Below are 25,374 nucleotides of genomic sequence, written 5' to 3'. Positions count from 1 at the left end.
TTTAAATATTTCAGAGCTTTTGTTTACATGGTGCAAAGTAAATGTCAAAGCTATCCATGAGTGGTCTGTAGGACAGACATCTTTCATGAGTGGAGAGTCTGGGTCTACTCTTACTGGCCGTCAAGGCTACACTGTGAGAGCAGACAGCTATTGTCCTGTTCTGAGTCATGATGAAACCCGGTTCCCAGCTGAAGAATACATTGGGAGTCTCAGAGAGACAAGTGTAAGCAGACAACAATTTCAGTGACAGATTATCCCCTTTATGAAGGAAGCTCATTAAAATTTACCAGGCTTGGATAAAGTGGGTGTGGAGAGGATGCCTCCATTAGTAGCAGTGTCTAGGATCTGAGGACACAACTTCAGAATAAAGGGATGTCCCTTTAGAACTGAGATGAAGAGGAATTCCTTCAGATAGAGGGTGCTGAATTTGTGCAATTCATTACCACAAAGGGCTATAAAGACCAACTCATTTAAGGCAGAGATTGGTGGATTCTAGATCAGTCAGGGGGTTAAGGGTTACAGGGAGAAGGCAGGAGAATGGAGTTGATTAAAAAATCAGCAGAACAGACTCAGTGGGCTGAATAGCCTAAATCTGCTTCTATATCTTATGTTTTTATTATCTGACAAATTGTGCCTCTGTCAAGCATAACTCTGGTCACTGGAGTGTTTGCATCAACAACACTTGTCGACTGCAGTGTTTCTGGAGTTCCTCAACAAGACATGTCATTGAATTCCTCAATAATGTTCCTTTGATATCAAGAGCAATTGTTCTCACTCCCTTCGTGAATTCAAATTTTGCACGCAACAATGTAATGAGGGTTTGGGATATACTATATCGGGCATCAGTAAACAAGTTACAGTGAATAAATAGCATGTGAAAGCCTTGCAAATAATTTATCCGAGTACTTTACTGATGGACCAGACTGGGCTGGGTTGAGCATGCTCTTTTCTTTTGTGTGGACTAATCATGGAGTAATCTTACTCTTCTCCAGGTCAGAGGAAAGATGCCAGGACTGAGTCTGTTAACCTAGCGTAGCAGTACAGTAGTGTTGTAGATATGTTGCAGGGAGCACTTATCTTTGCATTTAACGACTGGGAAATTCTTCAGGGAATGGTTGGTGCTGACACAACATCACTGAAATGATAAAATGTTCTAATTTCAAGAGTAACTATCACTGATCTAAAATAAGTCAAAATTAATTAATTAAAAAGAATCCAAATTAATTATTCTAAATGAAAACACCTTCTGCTGTAACAAAAAAGATAATGAAAATTAATGGAATATCAGATTTTGCCACTCAAGAAGGAAATTCTCAGGGCGAATTCCTGAATCACTAAGAGCGAAAGTATCAAATTAAAAGTTGCCTCCAAAATATTACATTGAATAGAGTTAAATATATCTGAAGAAGTGATGGATTGAGCCTTTGCAAATGAGAGTGAGGCAGTGATGCAGCTAATAGGACACCACAGTGCCAGAGTTGCAGGTTCCATCTTGCTGTCAATGTGGAGTCTGTAAGTTCTCCCTGTGACAGGGTAGGCTTCCTCCGGGTCCTCCAGTTTCCTTCCACATCCAAAGACATCTGGCTCTGTAGGTTAACTGTCCACTGCAAATTGCTCCTAGTGCAGAGGTGAGCGGTTCAGTCCGGAGGGAGTTGGTAAGAATGCGGGGAGAATTTTAAAAGCCGGCATACAATGGACAGTTGTAATAAAGGGGATGATGATAGGCAAGGTCTTAGTGCGCCAAAGGACCTATTTCCATGTTGTATCTCTCTACTAAGAGGGAGGGAAACAATTTCATGGATTTGGACCCCATCTTCAAAAGGTCCAAAGTTCAAAGTAAATTTATGTATACATGTCATCACATACAATCCTGAGATTCATTCTCTTGTGGGCCTTCACAGTAAATACAAAGAAACATAATAGAAACAATAACAACACACACTGCAAAAACAGACAAAAATGTGCAAAAGATAACAAGCTGTTCAAATACAAAAAGAGAAAATGACAAACAAAATAATAATAATAATAAATAAGCAATAAATATTGATACATAAGCTGAAGAGTGATTGAAAGTGAATTATAGGTTGTGGGTACAGTTCTGTGTTGAGGTAAGTGAAGTTGAGTGATGTTATCCCCTCTGGTTCAGGAGTCTGATGGTTGCGGGTTGTAATGGCTCCTGAAGCTGGTGGTGTGAATCTTGATGTCCTCAAGAGGGCAGCTTCCATCATTAAGGACCCTCAGCATGTGGAACATATCCTCTTCATATTACTACCATAAGGGAGGAGGTACAGGAAACTGAAGACCCATATTTAATGTTTTAGGAACTCCTTCTTCCTCTCTGCCGTCACATTTCTTAACAGCCCCAGAGCCCATGAACACTACTTTGCTATTCCTCTTCTGTTCTGTCTCTCCATCTACAGTACTGTGCAAAAGTCTCCATCCATATTTCTCACAGATTCTGCTGTACCCTTGCTGTCTGCAACTATGCCAGTTCTTGTGTTGTCTACAGACTTACTGATCATCCTATCTGCATCTTCATCCTTGAAACACTTGAAACGCAGCTCAGAACTTAATGATCCTGACACAGGTTTTCAGCTGGAAACATCAACAATTCCTTTTCTTCCAATAGATGCTGTTCAACTTGCTGAGTTCCTCTGACAAATTGTTTTTTGCTCCATAGTCCAGCATCAGCAGTCTTTTGTGCCGATCAAATGACCTTGCCTAGTGTCTCAGGGGCTGCACCTGCGCCTACACCCACCCCTATCACTCCTACTCTGTCTCCTGTCCCTCACTCCTGCGGAACTTGACCCTCGCCATTCCCAACATCCTTTGCTCCCACCAGATTTACAAACTCACTCTCTGCCCCACGTTGACAAATAAAGTACTGTGCAAAAGTCTTAGGCACCCTAGCTATATGTATGTGACTAAGACTTCCGCATCAGTACTGTATCTATCTATGTAATGTAGTAATGTTTTATGTTTTGCACAGTACTGCTACTATACAGTAAAACAACAAATTTCATGACATACATCAGTAACAGTAAACTTTATTTTTATTCTAATTCTAATTCAGCTCTTCTCATCCTCAATTACAAGTTTTATACATCAGGATATAGGAAACAACATTTACCGTTAAACAAGGACTGGCCTGGATTAAACTTTCAGACTCTATTATTAATATTGTTTATTCTCTTGCTGATTTTTTTATTGATTATCATTGGCATCGCAATGATACCCACATGCCAAGTGTGAATAAAGAATAAATCAAAGGAATGGAGTTGTCTCATCTGAAGAATCTTCAGACATATTCTGCCTGAAAGCAAAGAAATGTTACATTGTCATAACCTGTTAGAAAGACAGATTCACCAAACTCCCCTCACTCCACCTCCACCAGCCCATCATTGTACCTGTTAATAAAAGAATACTTCCGAGCAATTTCATCCAATCCTGTTAACAGCAGTCATTGTTTAAGCAAATATACTGAAAAGCAAGGAAATGGAAATATATAAAACGGGATTAAAAAGTTAATAACAATTCATTACAGTAGACTTTTTTGAAAAGAACTAATTGTTCCAGTGTTTAACTGGGTTATTCTAATTAGGACATTTTCATTGGGACTGAGGGAGCAGCAACAGATCTGCTGCCCTAAGGTAGCACAGTGCCATCTAGTGGTCATAAGTAAGATTGTTCTGTACTGAGAAAAAGACAGGCAGCTTCTAATAAAGCTTGAGAACTGTGACAACCGCTGCAGTGACTGTTGTCAAAAGAAGCTACAACACCTTTGCGTACTTAGCCATAAAATTCTGAATAATTAATTATCACTGCTTGTCGGACGTTTGCTTGGTGAATTCAGAATCATTAATGGAACACACCAGACCAGCACACACAAAATGTTAGAGGGACTCAATAGGTCAGGCAGCATCTAAGTAGAGGAATGAATAATCGAGCTTTCAGAGGCTGAGCTTCTTCATCAGGACTCAACTTCTCCTATAGGCACATAAGAAATAGGAAGCCAGTCAAGCTTCAAAAGGCATGATGTTCTAGTGGTTATTTCAGTTTAATTTCCCATCCCATCCTAACATATCCCTATTCAATTTCTTACAACTTTGCCAACACTCTATCAAAGTTCAAAGTGTATTTAATATCATATTATGTATGCCATCCACAACCTTGAGATTCATCTTTTTGCAGGCAGCCACAGAACAAGGAAACACGATGGAGCCCACTGATAAAACACCACGCAACGAAGACCGCCAAACACCCAACATGCGGAAAAAAAAAGAATAAATTGTGCAAACAGCAAAAAAGGTAAACGATTGACGCAGAGAACATGAACTGCGGAGTTCCCGAAAGTGAGTCCACAGCTACGGAGTCAGTTTAGTGCTGTTGCCGATCCAGGAGCTTGTTGGCTGCAGGCCACAGAAACAGAGCAGTCCAGAAGCCCACTCGTTGCAGGCCTTGCTAAAACTCATTGCCGTAACCCACAAATATAGGGTGCCTGGTTGGTACCCATAAAACAGAAGATTAGCTAAAAAAACATCAACAGCTTGAGAAGGGAATGAATAACAAAAAAATAAATGGTGCGTGCTGTGGGAAGATGTAATGATACAGAATATCATCATTGTACATGTGGCAACCAGGAACTAGTGACATAAGCTGGAGAATGTGAAATCTGATAATCTAGCTTCATGTTAAATTTGCGTAGTTTGGGAAGACAATAAGGATAATAGAATAACAGCTGGAGACAGGATGGGATTAGTAGCTCGATGTTGCAGGCTATGTTGTATTTTGGGAGATCTGGAATGAATGTGGCTGTGCAGTTATGCTGATAATTGAAAATAATAATTGGAGTCACAAGAAACAACATAACCAGCAGCAAGTGTAGAAGAAATGATGTGGAGTGAGATAAAGGATAAGAAGGGATCAGTTATACTGTTGGAGATAACCAAATACTAAAACAGGAAATGGAGGGGAGTGGAAGGAATTGTAAATAGATTATAAAATACAGAATCAAAATATTGGAGAGAAACATCCATGCTGACCTTCTGGCTCATCGGCACTAATCCTATGTCCCCACTAAGTTCACATCCTTCTATGTCTTGGCTGTGTAAATGCCTGTCTTAATGTCTCTAAAACATGATGATTGAAACTGTTTCTTCTCTGGCAGCAAGTTCCAGATATCAACCACTCCCTGTGCAAAAGAACTTTTCCCTCACATCTCCTTCAAAACTCCTTCTCTCAACTTAAATCTCATGCCTCTCGTCTTGATACCTCTATTATGAGAAAACACCTTCACAATGCTTTTGCAACAATTCACTCTGTTCAGGTTTTAGGAATTTCACCAAGTGAGGACAGAGCACAATATCTTGTGATAGGAAATTATGTTGAGCAAGTGTAAGAAATCATTGTGAGAGAACTTGAGAGATACATGGTGCGCAATAATCACACATTAGTAGTATTGTTAATACAAAGAACTGACAATTATGAAAAAGAGTGGAACTACAGCAGAATACGTAGAGAAAAGATATTAAGAGCTGGAACAACGGGGATAATACTAAAAGAAGCAGGTTACATTTGAGAATATATTCCTCATTTACCAAGAGCAAGATGGCAACACAAATCAGAGAAGGTGAATTGAATCTAAAGAATATGTAAGCAATGAGCTGCCTAGAGATTCTGTTATTTTTTTGCTCTAATTATGCATCCATTGTAAGCTGAGTTGAGGCTGCTGAGAATGGAAGTGTAATCAAAATCAAAAGCAAAATCTCTATTGCATCAGTCTGTCCAGAAGTAATTGACAGGAGCCACTGCTTGCTCCCTTCATAAGGACTTAAGAGTGAACTGGAGCAGATTTTCAATTTGCATCAATACATAAATTAGTATCTCAAATCATAGTCTGCTGCAGGGAAAAAAAAAATTCAATCCTATTCATTTCCACGGTCATTGGGCAGTTTCTGTAATAGGTAGTGTAACAACTTGAGGCAAATTGAAACCGTGGCTTATTCAGTACTACAAGTATCTCAGAAAAGAAGGACATGATCGTTGTTACCACTTGTCTGCTGTTACATAACTTGGCAGAGAACTGACATCCATTTCAAATTGGTGTCTGTGCTTCCTGCAAGTTATGCTGCCAAGTCACTTATAATTGCCTGCTGCATAGTGGCTCGGTGAAGAGTCGCAAATAATCCTGATAGTTTGGCATCAATTTTGCCAGATGCCAATTCCCATGCTCCCTTTCAGATGTTTGCACCATTCCATATAAACTCACTGGAGTCCTTACACATGGCCCTTCTGAACCGATTCAAGTCTCATCCCTGTATTCCTTATACATTTCCCAGGGCCTGGATTCTAGTGTTACTTTGAACTCTTTCGTTTACCCACACTCTCTTTAAGCTCACCCGCTTCACTGAAAAAAATTACATTTTTTTTTCAGACTTTTGAAGAGCTTTTTTGAAGAGCAAGAGGATAAGATGTGAGAGAATAGGACCAATCAAGTGTGACAGTAGAAAAGTTTGTGTGGAACAGAGGAAACAGCAGAGGTTGCTTCAGTATTCCCTACGGAAAAGGATCTTGGCGATTGTAGGGATGACTTACAGCAGATTGAAAAGCTTGAGCATATAGACATTAAGAAAGAGGATGTGCTGGAGCTTTTGGAAAGCATCAGGTTGGATGAGTCACCGGGACCGGATGAGATATACCTCAAGCCACTGTGGGAGGCGAGGGAGGAGATTGCTGAGCCTCTGGCAATGATCCTTGCATCATCAATGGGGACAGGAGAGGTACCAGAGGATTGGAGGGTTGCAGAGGCTGTTCTCTTATTCAAGAAAGGGAGTAGAGATAGCCCAGGTAGTTGATGGAAAAGATCTTGAGAGGCAGGATTTATGAACATTTGGAGAGGCATAATGTGATTAGGAATAGACAGCACGGCTTTGTCAAGGGGAGGTCGTGCCTTACGAGCCTGATTGAATTTTTTGAGGATGTGACTGAAAATATTGATGAAGGAAGAGCAGTAGAAGTAGTGAATATGGATTTCAGCAAGGCATTTAATAAGGTACCCCATGCAAGGCTTATTGAGAAACTAAGAAGGCATGGGATCCAAGGGGACCCTTGCTTTGTGGATCCAGAATTGGCTTGCCCACAGAAGGCAAAGTGTGGTTATAGACGGTCATATTCTGCACAGAGGTCCATGATCAGTGGTGTGCCTCAGGGATCTGTTCTGGGCCCCTCTACTTGGTGATTTTTATAATTGACCTGTACGAGGAAGTGGGGGGATGGGTTAGTAAGTTTGCTGATGACACAAAGGTTGGGGGTGTTATGGATGGTGTGGAGGGCTGTCAGAGGTTACAGCGGAACATCGATAGGATGCAAAACTGGGCTGAGAAGTGGCAGATGGAGTTCAACCCAGGTAATTGTGAAGTGGTTCATTTAGGTAGGTCAAATTTGAAGACAGAAAATAAGATTAATGGTAAGATTCTTAGCAGTGTGGAGGATCAATGGGATCTTGGGGTCCATGTCCATAGGACACTCAAAGCTGCCACACAGGTTGGCAGTATTGTTAAGAAGGATAATGGTGTGATGGCCTTCATCAACCGTAGGATTGAATTCAAGAGCATGATGTAACGTTAAAGCTATATAAGACCTTAGTTAGATCCCACTTGGAGTACTGTGTTCAGTTCTGGTCACTTTATTACAGGAGGCATCGATCGTGTGGATAGCCAGAGGCTTTTTCCCAGGGTGGAAATGGCTAACACGAGGGGGCACAGTTCTAAAGTACTTGTTCTAAAGTAAGGTACCGAGGGGATGTCAGGGCTAAGTTTTTTCACACAGAGTGGCGGGTGTGTGGAATGCACTGCCAGCGACAGTGGAAGAGGCGGGTACAATTGGGTCTTTTAAGAGATTCTTGGTAAGATGTATGGAGCTTAGAAAAATAGAGTGCCATGTGGCAGGGAAATTCAAGGCAGTCTCTAGAGTAGGTTACACAGTTGGCAGCACAACATTATGGGCCGAAGGGCCTGTAACGTGCTATGGTCTATTTCTATGGTATGGCTAAAGAAATTTCTCCTCATCTCTTTTCTAAAGGGATGTCCTTGTATTCTGAGGCAATGCCTTCTGATCCAAGCTCCTCATTACCTGAATCAGAGGGAACACAATAATTTTGTTTCCTCCACATCGAGTATGTTCCAGTCAAATTTAGAATGACACAGGTGGGCCAGATGAAATGATGTAATGTGAGAAATGAGCAGAGTGAAGGGGTAATACCAATAATCTATCTGCTTAAAGTGGGGAAGAAGTGTGATAATGGTGTGAATAACGTGACAAGGGATCAGGCCTGGATGATGAACCATAACTACTTGCACAGCTTGCTCAAAGAGTTAAATTATCAAAGATATTCAGATTATAAGATTTTCCCATAGCCCATGTACAACTGGATGTTGACAAATCTTAAAATGAAAAGGTCTGCAGATACCTCCAGCATTTTGGATATGTTGGTTTGGATGTTAAGAATTATAGTCCACAGTATTGGATTTTCAACACGTGGTAAGGGATCTATAAAACTTCCCTATATTGAATTCCATTTGTGATAGTTTTTGCCCATTAACAATGTAAACGTCAGTGTTACAATACCGGGTGGTGGAGATGGTTACGATAGGGTCTTTTAAGAGAATCCTGAATAGATACATGGTGCTTAGAAAAATAGAGGGCTATGAGTAAGCCTAAGTAATTTCTAAAGTATGGACATGTTCTGCACATCATTGTGGGCCAAAGGGACTGCATAGAGCATCCTATGGACTCGGACCCCAAGATCCCTCTGATCCTCCACACTGCCAAGAGTCTTACCATTAATGTTATACTCTACCATCATATTTGACCCACCAAGTTGAACCATCTCACACTTATCTGGGTTGAACTCCATATGCAACTTCTCAGCCAGTTTTGCATCCATTCATTCATTCATTTATTTATTAAATTTTAGAAAATTACAAAGAATAAAAGTGATGATGAAATATTGAGAAAAATAATATTAACCCTCCCCCCTCCCCTTAACCCTCCCCCCCTTAACCCTTATCTAAAGAAAGAAAAAGAAAGACGAGAAAGATTGCCTGGATATCGGAGGATCCCCACATGCTCCATGGAGTTCAAAATAATTTAAATATTTATTTTTACTTTCCCCAATTACTTTATAATTTTATCCTCAAAGGACCTATGTATTTAATCCTATCTTTTGTAAGTATGGGAGCCAAATTTTCAAAAATATATTATATTCATTTCTTAAATTGGATGTAATTTTTTCAAGTGGAATACAACTATGTATTTAATTATTCCAACAATCCATAGTTAAATATGAATCAGATTTCCAAGTAACTGCGATAACTTTTTTGGCTACTGCCAATGCAATTCTTATAAATTTTTTCTGATACTTATTCAGTTTAAGTTTCGGTATTGTCCCCAGTTTGTCCCCACTCTTGGCAATGTGGAGGATCAGAGGGATCTTGGGGTCCGAGTCCATAGGACGCTCAATGCTGGCCCTTTGGCCCACAATGATGTGCAGAACATGTCCATACTTTAGAAATTACTTAGGCTTACTCATAGCCCTCTATTTTTCTAAGCACCATGTATCTATTAAGGATTCTCTTAAAAGACCCTGTCGTAACCACCTCCACCACCGTCGCTGGCAGCCCATTCCATGCACTCACCACTCTCTGCGTAAAAAGCTTACTCCTGACATCTCCTCTGTACCTACTTCCAAGCACCTTAAAGCTGTGCCCTCTCATATTAGCCATTTCAGCCCTGGGGAAAAAGTCTCTGACTATCCACACGATCAATGCCTCTCATCATCTCTGTTTCCAGGACTCTGCAGAGAGTGATGCGGACAGCCCAGCGCATCTGTTCCCACTATTCAGGACATTTACAAAGACAGGTTTGTAAAAAGGGCCCAAAGGATCATTGGTGACCTGAGTCACCCCAACCACAAACTGTTTCAGCTGCTCCCATCTGGGAAACAGTACCGCAGCATAAAAGCCAGGGCCAACAGGCACCAGGACAGCTTCTTCCACCAGGTCATCAGACTGCTTAACTCATGCTGACACAATTATATTTCTATGTTGTATTGACTATCCTGTTGTATGTACTATTTATTATAAATTACTATAAATTGCACATTGTGCATTTAGACAGAGACGTAGTGTAAAGATTTTTACTCCCCATATATGTGAAAAATGTAACTAATAAAGTCAATTCAATTCAATTATTATGTAACATTTATTAAAAAAAAAAGTGAATTCAAGTGAATTGGCTATCAGTAGTGGAAGCTCTAGTCATCTGGAAAATCCCCCAGTCAGGTAACAACAAACCATGCCGATTTACTGGATTCTTGGATTCTAACTGGGCGGCCAGTACCTTGTTCCCAGCACAGAAACAGCCAACACAAGAGGCCATCATTTTAACATTTATGTGGAGAGACGATTGTGGAAGACGGCCAGATGTAGGCTCCTGGAAAACATCACCAGGTTTACGATCGAGGCTGATATAATAGGGATATTTAAGAGACTGTTAGATTGGCACATAGGGTAAAAATTGAGGGTTATGGTCTGTATAGGAGGGGTGAGTTAGATTGACCATTAATATAGTTTATTAGGTTTATATGGGTCAGCACATCATTATGTGCTGAAGGGCTTCTATTGTTCTGTGCTCTATTAATGACAGCAAATCCTCAGGAACAGATTGCTATTTCTGTTTTGAAAGAAAAAGTTTCAGTTATATTTATTGAAGATTACAGTGAACAAGACCACATTATTCTGCCCCTGGGGTTTTCACTTTCTGCTGTTTCTCTATAACATGGCAAAATATTTTTGTATTAATATTATAAAAATTACATACTCTTATGGTATTCGATGACATTTGTGCTTTGGGTGGAACAATTTAAACTAGCGTACATTGAAAAAGGGGTCAAGAGTCAAAAGAGACTTTGAATAGAGTGAAAACTTCCACGATTACCAAAGCAGAAGGTGGCATTTGTTTCACTTATTGCAAGCACAGCACTTTCTGATACGGAGCCACTTGTTCAATCAAATGATCTGTGCTGACATTGAGATCATGGCTGTACAGAGGCAGGCAGTCATTTATTACACATATTTGCCCAACTTAGAAATGGTTGGAAAGACCTGTGTGTTTGAGAAGCCACATGCAGAATCTGTGGAAATCTATGTACTCTAGACATCATGCCAGCTACATGTTTTCTGCTGTTCTGCGGGAGCCTAATGAGAATTTGAGGGTCTTGGTTCTAAATGTGCTCTGCTCCCTCACTGTCAAGTGCGTCAACTCACAGTAAGTTTTACACTCGAGACTAATATTCACTGACATTAAATCTTTTTATATATTCTATACTTACCAAAGTGTGTAAGAAAAGAGGAGCAGAAGGCCACTCGTCCCTTCAGACAGGCCCTGCCATTCAACTGCCCTAGGGCACCTCAGTGCCAGTTTTCCCTGGTATTTTAAAACAATATTTCAAAGTTCAAAGTAAATTCATTACCCAAGTAATGAAAAAAAACCGAATTCATTATCAAAGTACCAATACATACGGACTTTGAAAATAAATCACGATACCACCTTGAGATGTATACTACCTCTGATTCATTTTCTTGTAGGTATTCACAGTAGAACAAAGAAATACAATAGGATCAATGAAAATCTACTTACAAACAAAGACTAACAGGTAACAAATATGCAAAAGAAGTTAAACCGTTCAAATATTTAAAAAAAATTCTGAGAACATGAATTGTCGAGTCCTTAAAAGTAGGTTCAGTGTTGAGGTGAGTGAAGTTATCCACTCTGGTTTATGAATCTGATGGTTGAAGGGTAATAACTGTTCTTGAACCTAGTGGGGTGGGACCTAAGACTCCTGTATCTTCCACCCGATGGCAGCAGCAAGAAGAGAGTGTGGCTCTTCGATGATGGATACTATTTACCCCTGGCGGTGCTCCTTGCAGATGTGCTCAATGATGGGGAAGGTTTTCCTGTGATCATCTCGGCTCTATCCATCACTTTCTGTACCCTTTTTCATTCCTGGGCATCTGATTTTTTCCATAGCAGAAAATGACACACTTCTCTAACTTTTTATTTAAACACCACCAAATATCCTGCCTCTCTGATAGACAATTTCTGAGATTCACCCATTGTCAAACACCTTTCATTTTATGCAACACTGTCAGTGTAGTCAAATTTCTAAGCTTCTTCATTATTACTCATTACATGAAACCAGTTGTCTTTGCACCCCCAGCTAATATGGTTCTGATGCCCAAGTTCTAACCTTTATTTGCTGAGAACAGAACTAGCCCGAGCCAGCTTATTGTTTTATTTAAGGAAAGTTAAGCAGGGCCAGCAAATTCTTAACATGATTAAAGAAAACGGATAATGAGGATGTGAACAGTCTTGCAGTTGACCCTTCATCCCATTAGTGTACTGCATCATCACAAATTTAGCCACCTTAGGTGTGCTACTGCCTTAGATGAGTATTTCCCCTCCAGCACGATAGACAGGGAATAGACTTGTATCAAAAGCATTTAGTATTTTGACCCTTGCAGCATTGTGCTCATTAGCAGCTTCTCTTTCTTGGTTTTGATATGATTTTTATGCAGTGATTAATGGTTTCCATTATGATGCCAGGTCAAGTTTTGGTGAAACACTCTGTTTTCTATTTTTCTGTGAAATTACATTTTAGTTGTCTGTTGCTTGAGAATTATTACAATAACAAAGAGCATCACTGCTTATTACAGCACATTTTAATATTTATTTTAGCTACTTAGCTATGCAAGCTGTATAAAACAAGGAAAGAACATACCCTAGCAGCCTAGGGATTAATTAGAATGAATGATGGTTTCAAATCAGGATTGAGTTTTATATTAATAAGTATAGATACATGACCGATATGTCCTGGAGCACTGTGCTTCCTGTGGTGATGTCCCAGTGGGAATATCAATAGTCAAATGCAGCTAGGATTTAATACCTTAGATTGTAACATTTGACTGGTGTTCTGACCCAAGTATGCCACCCATTCCTTTACATGTGAAATGAAAAAAATGGTTTCACTTTCAAGAAATGACAGCAAATTCTGAACAGCGCAGCTGCCACTGATTTTTCAGTTCTAATGAAAGACCACTAAACTGAAATATTCACTTGCCACAGATGCTGCCTGACCTGTTGAGTATTTCTAACACTCTTAATTTCAGATCTGCAGCATCTGCAGGATGTGGTTATTTTTAATTGATTCTCTGGCATCTGGGAGCAAATTATGACATTTCATCATTATACCTCTGCAATCTGCAACAACCAATCACCGACATAATAATAGTACATCTTTTCCTAGCTCCATGACATTTATTGGACTCAGGAAAGCTTGTCAGAAATTAAATCCAGCAGATATGCTAATAGCTGTTTCAGAATTGCATGAGAACAACTGACAGCACAAAATCACCATCAGAAAGAAGTGATTTCAAAGATGAGACCTTTTTAAGAAACTACCCATTACAACAGTGCTCATTCACCTCTGGGACCTGAAATGAGTAATCAGAGTGAATAATCAATTTTTTCTGCATGTTGACAGATGCAGGAATTGAGTTTAGTTTATACAATTTCAAGCTTCAGTTCAAGAATTACCTATTATATATAACTGATTGTCACATCCAAACAGAAGCATGAGGAAGATGGTTAAATGGCGGCGAGTTCAGACACAGCAGCCTTTGAGGGACGACCAAAGGTTTTTTTGTCTTTTTTAATGATCACAGGACAATGCTGGACATTAATAAATCCAGGTATTGCAAGTCTACCCCATCAACGAGCAAGGTGTTGCTGCCGGAGGAACTGGACTTGGTATGGACTGTGCTACTGCCTGATGCAGGAAGGCAGTGTGCAGTCTGACAGTGAGTGATTGCCTTGGATGTTTCTCCTGTGATCACAAGACCCGGTAGGACATTGAAAATTCTGCAAGTTCATTTCCCATTTTTATTAGCAATACAGATGGACAGGAAGCTGCGTGGCCTCGGTTATAGTGAGTTCTAGGCCTCAAGCCGTGGACTTGTCTGTTGCAACAGGACAAGGGAGGAAAAACTGGAGATGGTGTTGCATGGTGTCCATGCTGGGTTAATGGCTGGCTCCTCCCACCAGTGTTGGACTTCAGTGTTTGACCGGTGAAATGACAAGCTTATTCTTATTGACAACATCCATGCACCATCAATTTACAGGACATGACACTCAGGAACTAGGGCTATATATATATATATTTATTCGTGTGACTGTGTATGTTTTACTGCTAACTTATATAGGATATACGTGCCTTGTGTTGTATTCAACTGTTGGTACCATGTTTTTCACCTTAGCCCTGGAGGAACACTGTTTTGTTTGGCTGTATTCATGAGTATTCATGTATGGTTAAATAATAATTAAACTTGAACTTGGTCATAAGGCAGTTTGATAGGAGCAGCGAATGCATCAAAGATAGGCAGAATAGGGAATATCTGACTAAGGTCAGGAATAAGGTGCATTTAAGATGTGACATGGAAGCAGATTTATCTTCCAACTTATGTGCTACAACTAACATGGAGGTAATTACCAATGATGTAAAATCAAAACAGAGAAGACATCTATTTTCCCAGCACTGACACCTGTCAACACAATGATCACAAAAGTTCACATGAAAACAAACAAAGCTCAAGCCAAAACCCAATTACTCCAAACTTACTCTACAAGTGGAACACTTCACTACTGATATGTCTTCTGTGGAATAAGTCTCAGATAACCTTGAGGTACGAAGTATAAATATCTTTATTCAAACAAGTTAAAATTGTCATTAATAAATTTATAAACAGAGCCAAAATTGTCAAAATTTACAATGCACCAGAAACCACACACACTGTTCTCTGGAGCAAAAATCAAACTGCTGGAGGAAGTGAACAGGTCAGGCAACATTTGGGGAGGCAAGGGAACAGCTGACATTTTGAATCAAGGCTCTGCTTCAAGATGAATTGGGTTGGAGGGAAATAATATAACAATGGAGGAGCGAGGTAGGTGCTGGTAAGCAATAGGTGAATGAGAGCAAGATTAACGGGTTGATGGAGCCTATTGAGCAAGGAAGTGATGTGGAGCATGGGACACAGTAGTTAGAAATAGATAAGGAGAGAGAGAAAATAAGAGAGAGGAAGATAGAGTGGGATGGAAGAGACATAGACTGCAAGGAGGTAAGTATGGACACAAGAAGCTGCAGATGCTGGAATCTGATGAGTAAGGAAGGTAAGTGGCACCAGTAAGGGGAGGGATAATGGCAACATGGAGCAGTTGGGAGATGAGATAGGAGACACTGTGTACTGTGTACAGATAGGCAGAGACAGTAAGTGGGGGACGGATGACCAGGATCTATCGGAAGGAAAGAGATAAAAACCCGGAGTGTCTAAAATTGGAAATGTTAATGCCATCAGGTTGTAGAGTATCCTGGTAGAATATCAGGTGTTAAAGATCATCTTTATTTGCCACATGTACACTGAAACATTAATACATACAATAAAATGTGTTGATTACGACAAATCCAATCAGCTTGGATGTCACTTTGCTTCTGGTGCCCACAGAGCATGCTCGCAACTGATTGACCATAGCTGTAGACGTTCGGAATTTGGAGGGAACTGAAGCACCTGGAGGAAACCCACACGGCCGCGGGAAAAACGTACAAACTCCTTACAGACGGTGGTGGGAATCAAACCCTGACTGCTGATCGCTGGTGATGTAAAGCTATTGAGCTACTCTACCATATCCTGGTGTTTTTTCACTTGGCTTCACTCTGGCAGTGGACGAGGCCCGTTTTGGTGGGTCAGCGTACGAATAGGATGGAGGGTTGAAATGGTGTGCAATTGAGGAAGCGAGCCTGTCACCAAGTGAGTACTTCCTGTGGAAATCAGAAAAAGGTGAGGCTGAGGATATGACTGCTGGTGGGACCCCTTTTGTACCTGGCAGAAATAATTTGCTGGGTATGGACACTAGTAGGAAGAAAGTTGAGGACATCCTACTAAGAAACTTTCACTGTGCTCTTTTTGTAGGAGTTGTGGGGTTGAGGGGAAAGCAGAAGAACAGGATACGATGAGAGCTCCATTGACCATGGAAGAGGGTAAGCCATGTTTCCAGTAAAGGAGAACATTTCAGATGATCTGGAAGTGGAAGCTTCATCTTGAGAACAGGACGGACTGAGGTTGAGAAACTAAGAGTGAGACATGGTATTCTTACAAGACACAGTATGGGGAAAGGTGTTGTCAAGATAGATATGGAAATCACTGGGTTTATAGTAAATATTTGCAAATAATTTGTCTTCTGAGATGGACACACAGAGATCCAGAAAAGGGAAGGAGGTGTCAGAAATGGTCCAAGTGAATTTGTGGGCTGAGTAGAAGTTCCTAGCAAAGGTGATAAGATTAGTAAATCCCAGGTTTAAGTTCAAGCTCAAGTCCCTCTGGTGTCCCACCTCCATCCAGGGTCCATTGACCTCTCCTATTATAGCCCTCCTTCTTCATCATCATCCCTTTTCTTCAACCGCTTATCAACTCCCAGCTTCTCTCTTCAAAACTCCTCCCCCACCCACCCACCTACAGCCACACCTGGCTTCACCAATCACCTGCTAGTTTACTTTCGAGTCCTGATGAAGGGTCTCAGACCAAAACATCAACTGCTTATTCCTCTCCTGAGTTCTTCCAGCATTTTGTGTGTGTTGTTCTGGATTTTCAGCATCTGCAGAATTTACTGTGAAATTGAAAGGCCTAGAGAGGACAGACTTGGTGAGGCTGTTTCCAATAATGGGTGAGTCTAGAACCTGAGGGCACAACCTCAGAATAAATGGACATCCTTTCAGAACAGCAATAGGGAGGAATTTCTGGAGCCAAAATAAGCAGCTCTGAAGGCCAGGACTTTGAGTATATTTAAGGTGGGGGTTGATAGGTACTAAATCATAAGGGTGTCAAAGGTTAAGGGATGAAGGCAGGAGAATGGGGTTGAGAGGGATAATAAGACAGCCATTAATCAGGTGGAGCAGACTTGGTGTTCTTATTGCGTTCCATGGTTTATGGCCTCATGGTCTTACATGCCCAGGGTACGAATGCCATGAAAATTAGTTTTTCTAATTAGCTTTCTGCTGCAGCATCAGCACATTTCAAACATGACAAATTACATGAAATTAAATAGATATTAAATACCTGTATACCTAACTTACACAACAACATCAATAAAAAAAAACAACACGAGTGCAAGTTGCGGGTAGTAGAGCCCGAGGCAGAATTAGGGCTTTTTCAGGTCAGTTCACAAATGCTAGAGGAAGCATCTCTCAGTTATTAAATTAATGAAGAAAATCTGTTATCAGTTAATGAAAGGGCTGAATATGATTGAAAGAAATATTGATTAAATTTGAGTCATTACTGGGCAACACTCTGTGTGTTGTGAATTTTTCCAGTTTTTCATAAGTTTTAACTTTGCTGGAGACATATTCAGCTTCAGGTTTTCCTACTCTCACCCTTAGTATTGGCCTATATATTTGCACTAACATTATAGGACTGAAAAACTCCCCAGAAATATTCATAGTCACACTGCCCTATGGCAGACTAGCCATTCCCACTGCAAACATGTCTCTTTTTCACTTGAGTTGATTCTTGTCTGCACTTCACACGACCTTGAAGTATTATATGAATATCTGCTAGAAGTTTGGCCAAGGCAGAAGGCAATTGCATGAAGTTGCTCAGCCACTACTGTTCATACTGCTGAAACATGACTGCAGTGTCCAAGTCTTCAAGTTTATTAATGACACAATAGTGTTGGCCTCATCAACAGCGATAATGAGACAGCGTACAGACAGCAGCCGGTAGAATGGTGCAAGCATAACAACTTAGATCTTAATGTGGACCAGATCAAAGAGATGATTACAGAACTTGGGAAATTGCAGGCTGACCACATCTCTCTGCACATACACTGCTCTCCCATGGAAAAAGTTGGGAGCACCAAGTTTCTGGGAGTGCACATTACCGATAGTCTTACCTGGTCCCTTAACACCAGCTCTTGGGTCAAGAAAGTACAGCAGTGTCTCCACTTCCTGAGAAGTTTGAGGTGAATGAGGATACCCCCCTCTGAACTACTTCAACCAATTTTTACTGGAGCAGCATTTAGACGGTCATGACCCGCTGTAACACTGCCTGCTGCAGGGATTGCAAGGCATCTGTCCACAAGCATGTCTACAAAGAATTGTGAGGTCCCTTTTCCCACTCATTAGAGATACTTATCAACAGCTCCGAGTACATAGGGCCCTGAGCCCTCCCATCTGTCCAGCAATCTCTTTGACCACCCACCCCCCACCATCAGGCAGGAGGTACCATAGCATTAGGACAAGAACTGTTAGGACAAGAAACAGATTCTTCCCCAGGCCATAAGACTACTGAACTTTGTGCCACCATCCAAGGTCTTATCTAAGTATGAAGAGCCAGTAGCATTATACCAACTAATTTTTAACTTGTATCATATGCGTACCTTGTTATTTGTTAATTTATTTGTGGTAATCTTACTTTATTTGTATTGTGTGTGAGTTATACGTACTGTGCTCCCTACTTTGGTCTGGAGGAACGCTGGTTCATTTAGTGGTATACAGGTATATGGTTGAATGACAATAAACTGAACTTGAATTTCAACATGACTGTAAACACAATCATGGACACTTTTGTAGGTGGGATTCAAGTCTGAGAATTAGGACTGCAGCAGCAATTCACTCAAAGTAAGATAGGCTGGCTACATATTTAAAAATAGTTTTTCATCAAAGACAGAGATCATGAGGATCATGAAAAATCAAATATAAACCATAAATCATGTTGCCCATGAACTTGGTGACAAGATATCAGTTTGAAATATAATTAAAAGTTCCGATGTTGATCAGTGTTGTATATTGTAACACTATTTAGGAGGGGATACTCCATCGTGGACGCTTTTACATTTGGTACTTTGTGGGTTGACAGGCCTTAGAGATGATGCTATTATAACCAATTTAAGATTACTATATTTATTTTCCTCTAAAGAGCACTATGGGTAAGTGGAATACTTGCAGCAGATGGTGAAAGACAACAAAGGAGAAGCATAGTGTCTCCTTTTATTCAGGAGCAATTTAATCACCAATATAGGAGCTTACTCATTAGAACATACACAGGTCCATAAGTCAGTCTGATTCCCACAGACGGGTCTGTCAGACTGTTCAGAGTGACTCCCTGAAGTGCTTCAATCAATTGACATCCCAGGACACTGAACACTCTCTATGACAGGTATGCAATTATCAAGGCTGATGGCTTGATGCTTCCTTTCATCTGGGTATTCATTCTGAAAAGAATAATTCTAACCCCCTGAGGCACCAATTGACCACCACACTGCATCCTGGAGACTGAGGCCGGGGCGGTGTCTCCAATCGCCTTTATACCGGGGTCCATGGGAGGAGTCACAGGAGCAGTCAGTGGGGGGGGGTGGGGGGTGTCCAGACAGGTATATGTAGTTCACCACACCACCCCCTTCCTCTTTTCCCCAATCTGACCTTTTACCTCCTCTCATCTTCCTATTACTTGACCCTGGGTCATCTTCTTACTTCTCTTTCTTTAAAATCCCACTCTACTCTCCTATCAGATACCATCTTCTCCACCCCTTGACCTTTCCCACCACCTGGTTTAACCTATCACCTTCCAGTTAGCCTCTTTTCCTCCACCTTAATTTGGCCTTCCCCCCCACCTCCTTTTCAGTTCTGAAAAAGTTTACATGTTTTCACAGATGCTGCCTGACCTGCTGAGTTCCTCCAGCATTTTGCGTGTGTTGCTCTGGATTTCCAGCATCTGCAGATTTTCTCATGTTTATATACTTCATCACTACCACTTACTGTAACAAAATGTTATTAATTTCTCCCAAGCTCAAATAAGATAAATAATTTTTTTCCATATTTTGGTTGAAGATATTTCCAATAAATGTTGAAAATCCTAACATCCATGGGAAGGCAATTGGTGTGCACAAGGGCAACCAATAGTATTTACCCAACAATTTAAGAACCACGGCTTCTCAACCTGCTGCAATAGTCAATCGCCATAGAATGTTAGGGTCTGTGTTGAAATATAAATCAGATGAAGGGTAAAGTTTGTAATTATGCACTCACTGGTAACTTTAACAGATACACCTACTTGTTAATGCAAATATTTCATCAGAGAGTTATGGGGCAGCGACTCAATCCAAGATTCAAGATTGAAGATTCAAGGTTGTTTAATGTCATTTCCTGTGCACAAGTTTAAAGGAGAATGGAGTCCTTGTTACTCTGGATCTGATTCAGCACAAAAAAAAATACAAAAGATAAAGAACACAATCATAAAAAACATAATAAATATACAGTACTGTGAAAAGGTCTTAGGCGCTCTAGATTTTTTATCTGGTTTTAGAAGCTATGGGCCCCACAGAGCTTTAATCTAAACATCCTCGAGACTGTCTGGAATACCTGGAGAGACAGAAGCAAGTGAGGCAGCTAAATTCTGCAGAAGAACTCTGGCAAGTCCTCCAAAATGCTTCGAGCAACCTACCAGCCAGTTTTCTTATTAAACTACACAATGGCTTACCTAACAGACTTGATGCAGTTTTAAACGCAAAGGGAGATTACACCAAATATCCCTTTGATTTAGCTTTTTATTGTTTACTGCTCGTTATAGTACTTTTTGATATTTAGAAAATTTTCATTTTATTATTTTTGAAAACATCTTCGCCTTACAGTTTTTTTTTACATGTTGCTAAGACCTTTGTGCAGTACTATAAATACGTAAGATAGCTTATATACATAGTCCATAAAGTGATGCTGAGCTGCACAGGAAATAATAAAGTAGTGGTGGAGTTAGTGGGTGGAGGTGTTGATCCGCTTTGCTGCTTGGGGAAAGAAACTATTTGAGAGTCTGGTGATCCTGGCATGGATGTTACATAGTCTCTTCCCTGCTGGGAGAGGGAGAAGCAGTCCAAGAGCAGGGTGGCTGGGTGGGATCACTCGTGGTGTTGCTAGACTTTTTCCAGCACCTTTCGGTGTACAGTATATGTCCTTGCTAGCAGGTAGGCTGGTGTCTGCGATGCATTGGGCAGATTTGACTACCTGTTGTGGAGCCTTCTTGTCCGTCACAGTGCAGTTTCCATACGAAGGGGCAACGCAGCTTGTCAGGATACTCTCTACTGCACATCTGTAGAGTAATATGATCATTGTACATGGATGTACAAAGTCCAGCTCTCTTCGGCTTCCTCAGAAAGTAGAGGTGTTGGTGAGCTTTTGTGACTGTGTAGGTCGTGTTCTGGGAGCATAAGAGGTTGTCCATGAGAACTCAATGCATAAAAGCATGCAGACATGTCAAGAGGTTCAGTTGTTATCAGGACCAAACACAGAATTGGGAAAAACGTGATCTAAATTACTTTGACTGTGGAAAGATAGTTGGTGCCAGATGGGGTGGTTTGAGTATCTCAGAAACTGCTGACCTCCTGGCATTTTCATGCACAATAGTCTCTAGAGTTTACAGCGAACAATGCAAAAAGTAAGAAAAACCTTCTGTGAGCAACAGATCTGTGAGCAAAAATGCTTTGTTAATGTGAGAGGTCAGAGGAGCATGGCCAGACTGGTTCAAGCTGACAGGACAGTAACTCGGATAACCACATGTTACAACAGTAGTGGGCAGAGGAGCATCTCTGAACACATAACACATCAAACCTTGAAGTGGATGGGCTACAGAAACAGAAGATCATGAACATGTGAGGTACAACAGGTACATCATGAAGTGGCCACTAAGTGTACATGTTAAAATGCCATGTTTTCATTAGGTATTTGAAACCAGAGACATTACCTGAACACAACAAAAATGCTGCACGATACTGAGGAACAGCTGCGACAAGTTTTCCTTTCACCATTTGCCAACATTCTAATTCATAGATTCAGCGTTATACAGCATGGAAACAGGTCCTTCAGCCCAGTTCATCCATGCTGACCAAGATGACTTACTTCCTAGAACATGCTTGGAGATACCCAGTCAAGCACTGGAGACTTATCTGCCTTTATGTGCCTCAAGACGGCCAAAAACTCCTGCTTTATAATATTTATATGCTTAAGGATTTCACTGTTCTTCTGAACTTAGTAACTTCCCTGCCCTTCTCCATAGTGAATACAGCTGAGTAATATTCATTTAATAACTTGTCCACCTTCGATGACACCACATGTAGATTACCATATGACACTTCAGGGAATCTATTGAAAAGTAGTTAGGTTACAAGATGGAGACATGTCTCTACCAAAAGGGTTGTAAGGCACTCCTTCCCTCCGCTAACCTGCAGGTCTCTCTTGGTAAGGTGTAGCACCTGCTTAGCACCCCGATCAGGATCACGTGAAGCCACAGGAGTGGATGGCAGATGGTCGTATAGGCAGCTGATGTATATCACAAGTCCTGGTTATGCGACCACTGACTACAGGCATCCAGTCTCTGAAGGATATTGATAATGGCTGAGGTCACCTGTCTTGTAAAGACACTGCCCAGAAAAAGTCAATGGCAGACCACTTCTGTCGAAAAATTTGTCAAGAACAATCATGATCAAATAGACCATGATTGCTTACGTCAAACATCCTAGCACATAGTGATGATGGCTCTCTCCCAAGTAATCCTTTTGTTCTTAATATACTTGTTGAACATTTTAGAGTTCCTTTGACGTTATCTGCCAGCTGTATCTCATGTCCCCTTTATATCTGGATATCTCATGATAGAGTTTTCATAGCTGTCTAGGATTTAGGATTTCAAAGGTTAAAAGAGAAGGCTTCCCATCACAAGTGGACAGCCTTTTATCTGAAAATTGAGGTTCCTGCTTCTAGATTTTCTCAAATGGACATGTTGGAATTTCAGCCACTGTAGTCAGTTCCATACATTCGTAATGCCCAAAATGCATGATTTCCTAACAGATTTGGAAAGCTCAAGCTGTCAGTTTGAGCTCCTCATTTTATCAAAAGGCAGAGTCCAACATCGCTGGGATTCTCCTGCATTATACAGAATCTATATTCCCATTGATTTAATCTGACAACTATGAATTTTTTCTAGCACTTACTAAAACTTTGCAATTTTTTGCACTGTTCTGTTGTTTTGTGGTTTTCACTGTACTTATTATTTTACATACAAACCTGAAGCAGTTTAAGCTGACAAAGGAAATCAGGGTGTGGTCTTCTACAGGTACAGTGGGCCTTATCACCTTTCCATGTACTTCAGGATATGACATCTCACTGGGATTGGGTCTCAAAAACCTGTGGGTTTTGGGTTGAGTGGGCAGCGATTCTGCCAGGGTGGAGCATGATGAGAGTGAACCCGCAAGGTTTTGAACTTGATCTCTGTTGTGTTTAATGAATAAAAAACAAGTACAGATTAAGTAGTACATTCCAAAGAGTAAAATAATTTCTAAACAACAATGCTTGAACTATTCATCAGACTAGGGAAACATCTGTGTAATAAGGTTAGAGACCTGGGAAAAAGAGGTAAGGGTAGTGGTGGAGGCAGAAATGACAGAGGCATTTAAAAGGCTCTTAGGTAGGCTTGTGGATATACAGAGAATAGATAGATATGGACCATGCAGGCAGAAGGGATTAAGTATATTTTTCTTAATAATTTTGGCTCAATATTGTGGGCTGAAGGACCTTTTCCTTTGCTGTACTGTGTTCTACGTTGTAAAAGATCATTTTAAGCAGCAGAGAATCTTGTGACAGAGGAAGGAAGATATCTGTGATCGGGTGAGATCAAGTGTATTAATGAAGCAAAAGCATTGAGACTATGCTTCCTGATTAAGCATCGCTAATGTCAGAGCTGTAGGGCATTCTGTAGTAATGCAGAGAGAGAGAAAGAATCACAAATGGATCCCCAACCTGAAGGATTAACTGTGTCTCTCTTTTCCCAGCTGCTGTCTGACCTGCTGAGTGTCTTATATTTTCTGTGTAAATTTAAAACTTTCCGTATCTGATTTTTCTTCAGTAAATTGATTTCAGGCCAGTTACCTGTTACGATAAATTGTCAATTTCCCACATGCCCTAATAATTTGCTAAAAATTATTACTATCCCCATTACTATAATGCCATTTTTTTAAAAGGGACTATACTTGTTCATCGTGATTAAAAATGATTGGATTCAGGTCACACAGAAAGCAAAGAGAAGTAAGGGAGAGTGACTGTTCTAGGATTCATGTCTGAGGTAAATGAGCAACTGTTCAAGTTCTAAAGAAAGATTTCTTTGTCTGAATTCCTATAGTCTTGTTCTTTTTGCACTGAGCTGATAATAAGCTTAAAAAGACAGTCAGGCGAAGGAGTGATAATTGATTTCTACCCATGGACACATTTGTAGCCTTGTCAAATAAGCCACTTGTGCTGTGTTGGAGTCTCACCTCCTCTGGGAAGATCTGTTGTAAAGAAGAAGACAGCTGGTCAAAGGAAAGCTTCAACTCCCAACCACTTCTAATCTGCACAGTTTGATATGTGTCTTTAGCTTAGTTTCTTTTATGTTCTATTATATTGGTTGCTTTCCGCAATTTGATAAGCTAATCATAAAGGTTTGAAAGACAACAGATGCAATCTGTCCATAAACTGAGATAGACAATAACAAAATGCAGAGTGCAAAATATGAAGTAACTTTCCTTCAAGGGGAGGTGGTGCTATTAAAAAATGTTCTGCAATTTTTATCAAGCACATTCATTTTTTACTGACATTTCAAATTGGAACATTCAAATACTATCAATGTCATAGAACTTAGAACATAGACATCTACAGCACATTACCAGCCCTTTGGCCCACATTGTTGTATCATTTATCATTTATTTTCAATTAAGTTATTGTAAAAAAAAATTTTTTAAACTGAAGATCTGAAGTAAAGACAAAAGATGTTGGGAATATTCACAGGTCAGGCTGCACCTGTGAAGAGGGAATGGAGCTGAGTTCTAGGTGCTGCATTTGCAGTGTTCTGTATTCCATAATCCTGGTATTATTTTACTTTACTCCCTCTTTACATGTTCATTCATTGTTCTATTTAGCTCTCCTCCAGACAGATCAGCTATAGTTAACAGATCTTCTACACACGCTCTCTCAGCCAGTGTAGTCATAACTGCAAGGCTTGATCTGCCCATCACCTTTCACACCTCTGTCCAGCAACTACCTCTGGCCTCTGTTTCACCACTCTTCCTCTCTTTATGAAGACCATTCCCCACCCATCTCCTCACTGTCAGCTCTGATACAGGGTTTCAATTTGAAACGCTGACAGTTCTTCTCCTCCACAGAATCTGCTCAGTCTGCTGAGTGCCTCCATTAGATTG

At 40.5% G+C, this 25,374-nt stretch overlaps 1 long non-coding RNA gene across 1 annotated transcript; it reads right to left on the bottom strand.

Moving 5' to 3' along the window:
- Positions 1-3,416: 3,416 nt before the first annotated feature.
- Positions 3,417-24,464, bottom strand: LOC132405193 (uncharacterized). The gene is made up of 4 exons (XR_009515787.1): positions 24,396-24,464; positions 23,210-23,413; positions 20,214-20,350; positions 3,417-3,480 (listed from the first exon to the last, which is right to left on the bottom strand). It is a non-coding gene; the product is annotated as an uncharacterized LOC132405193 (long non-coding RNA).
- Positions 24,465-25,374: the final 910 nt, after the last annotated feature.

The sequence above is a fragment of the Hypanus sabinus genome, chromosome 15 (assembly GCF_030144855.1).
Source record: "Hypanus sabinus isolate sHypSab1 chromosome 15, sHypSab1.hap1, whole genome shotgun sequence".
NCBI classification, from domain to species: domain Eukaryota; kingdom Metazoa; phylum Chordata; class Chondrichthyes; order Myliobatiformes; family Dasyatidae; genus Hypanus; species Hypanus sabinus.
The sequence above is the reverse complement of the archived record's forward strand: the minus strand, read 5'-3'. Positions and strand labels throughout refer to the sequence as shown.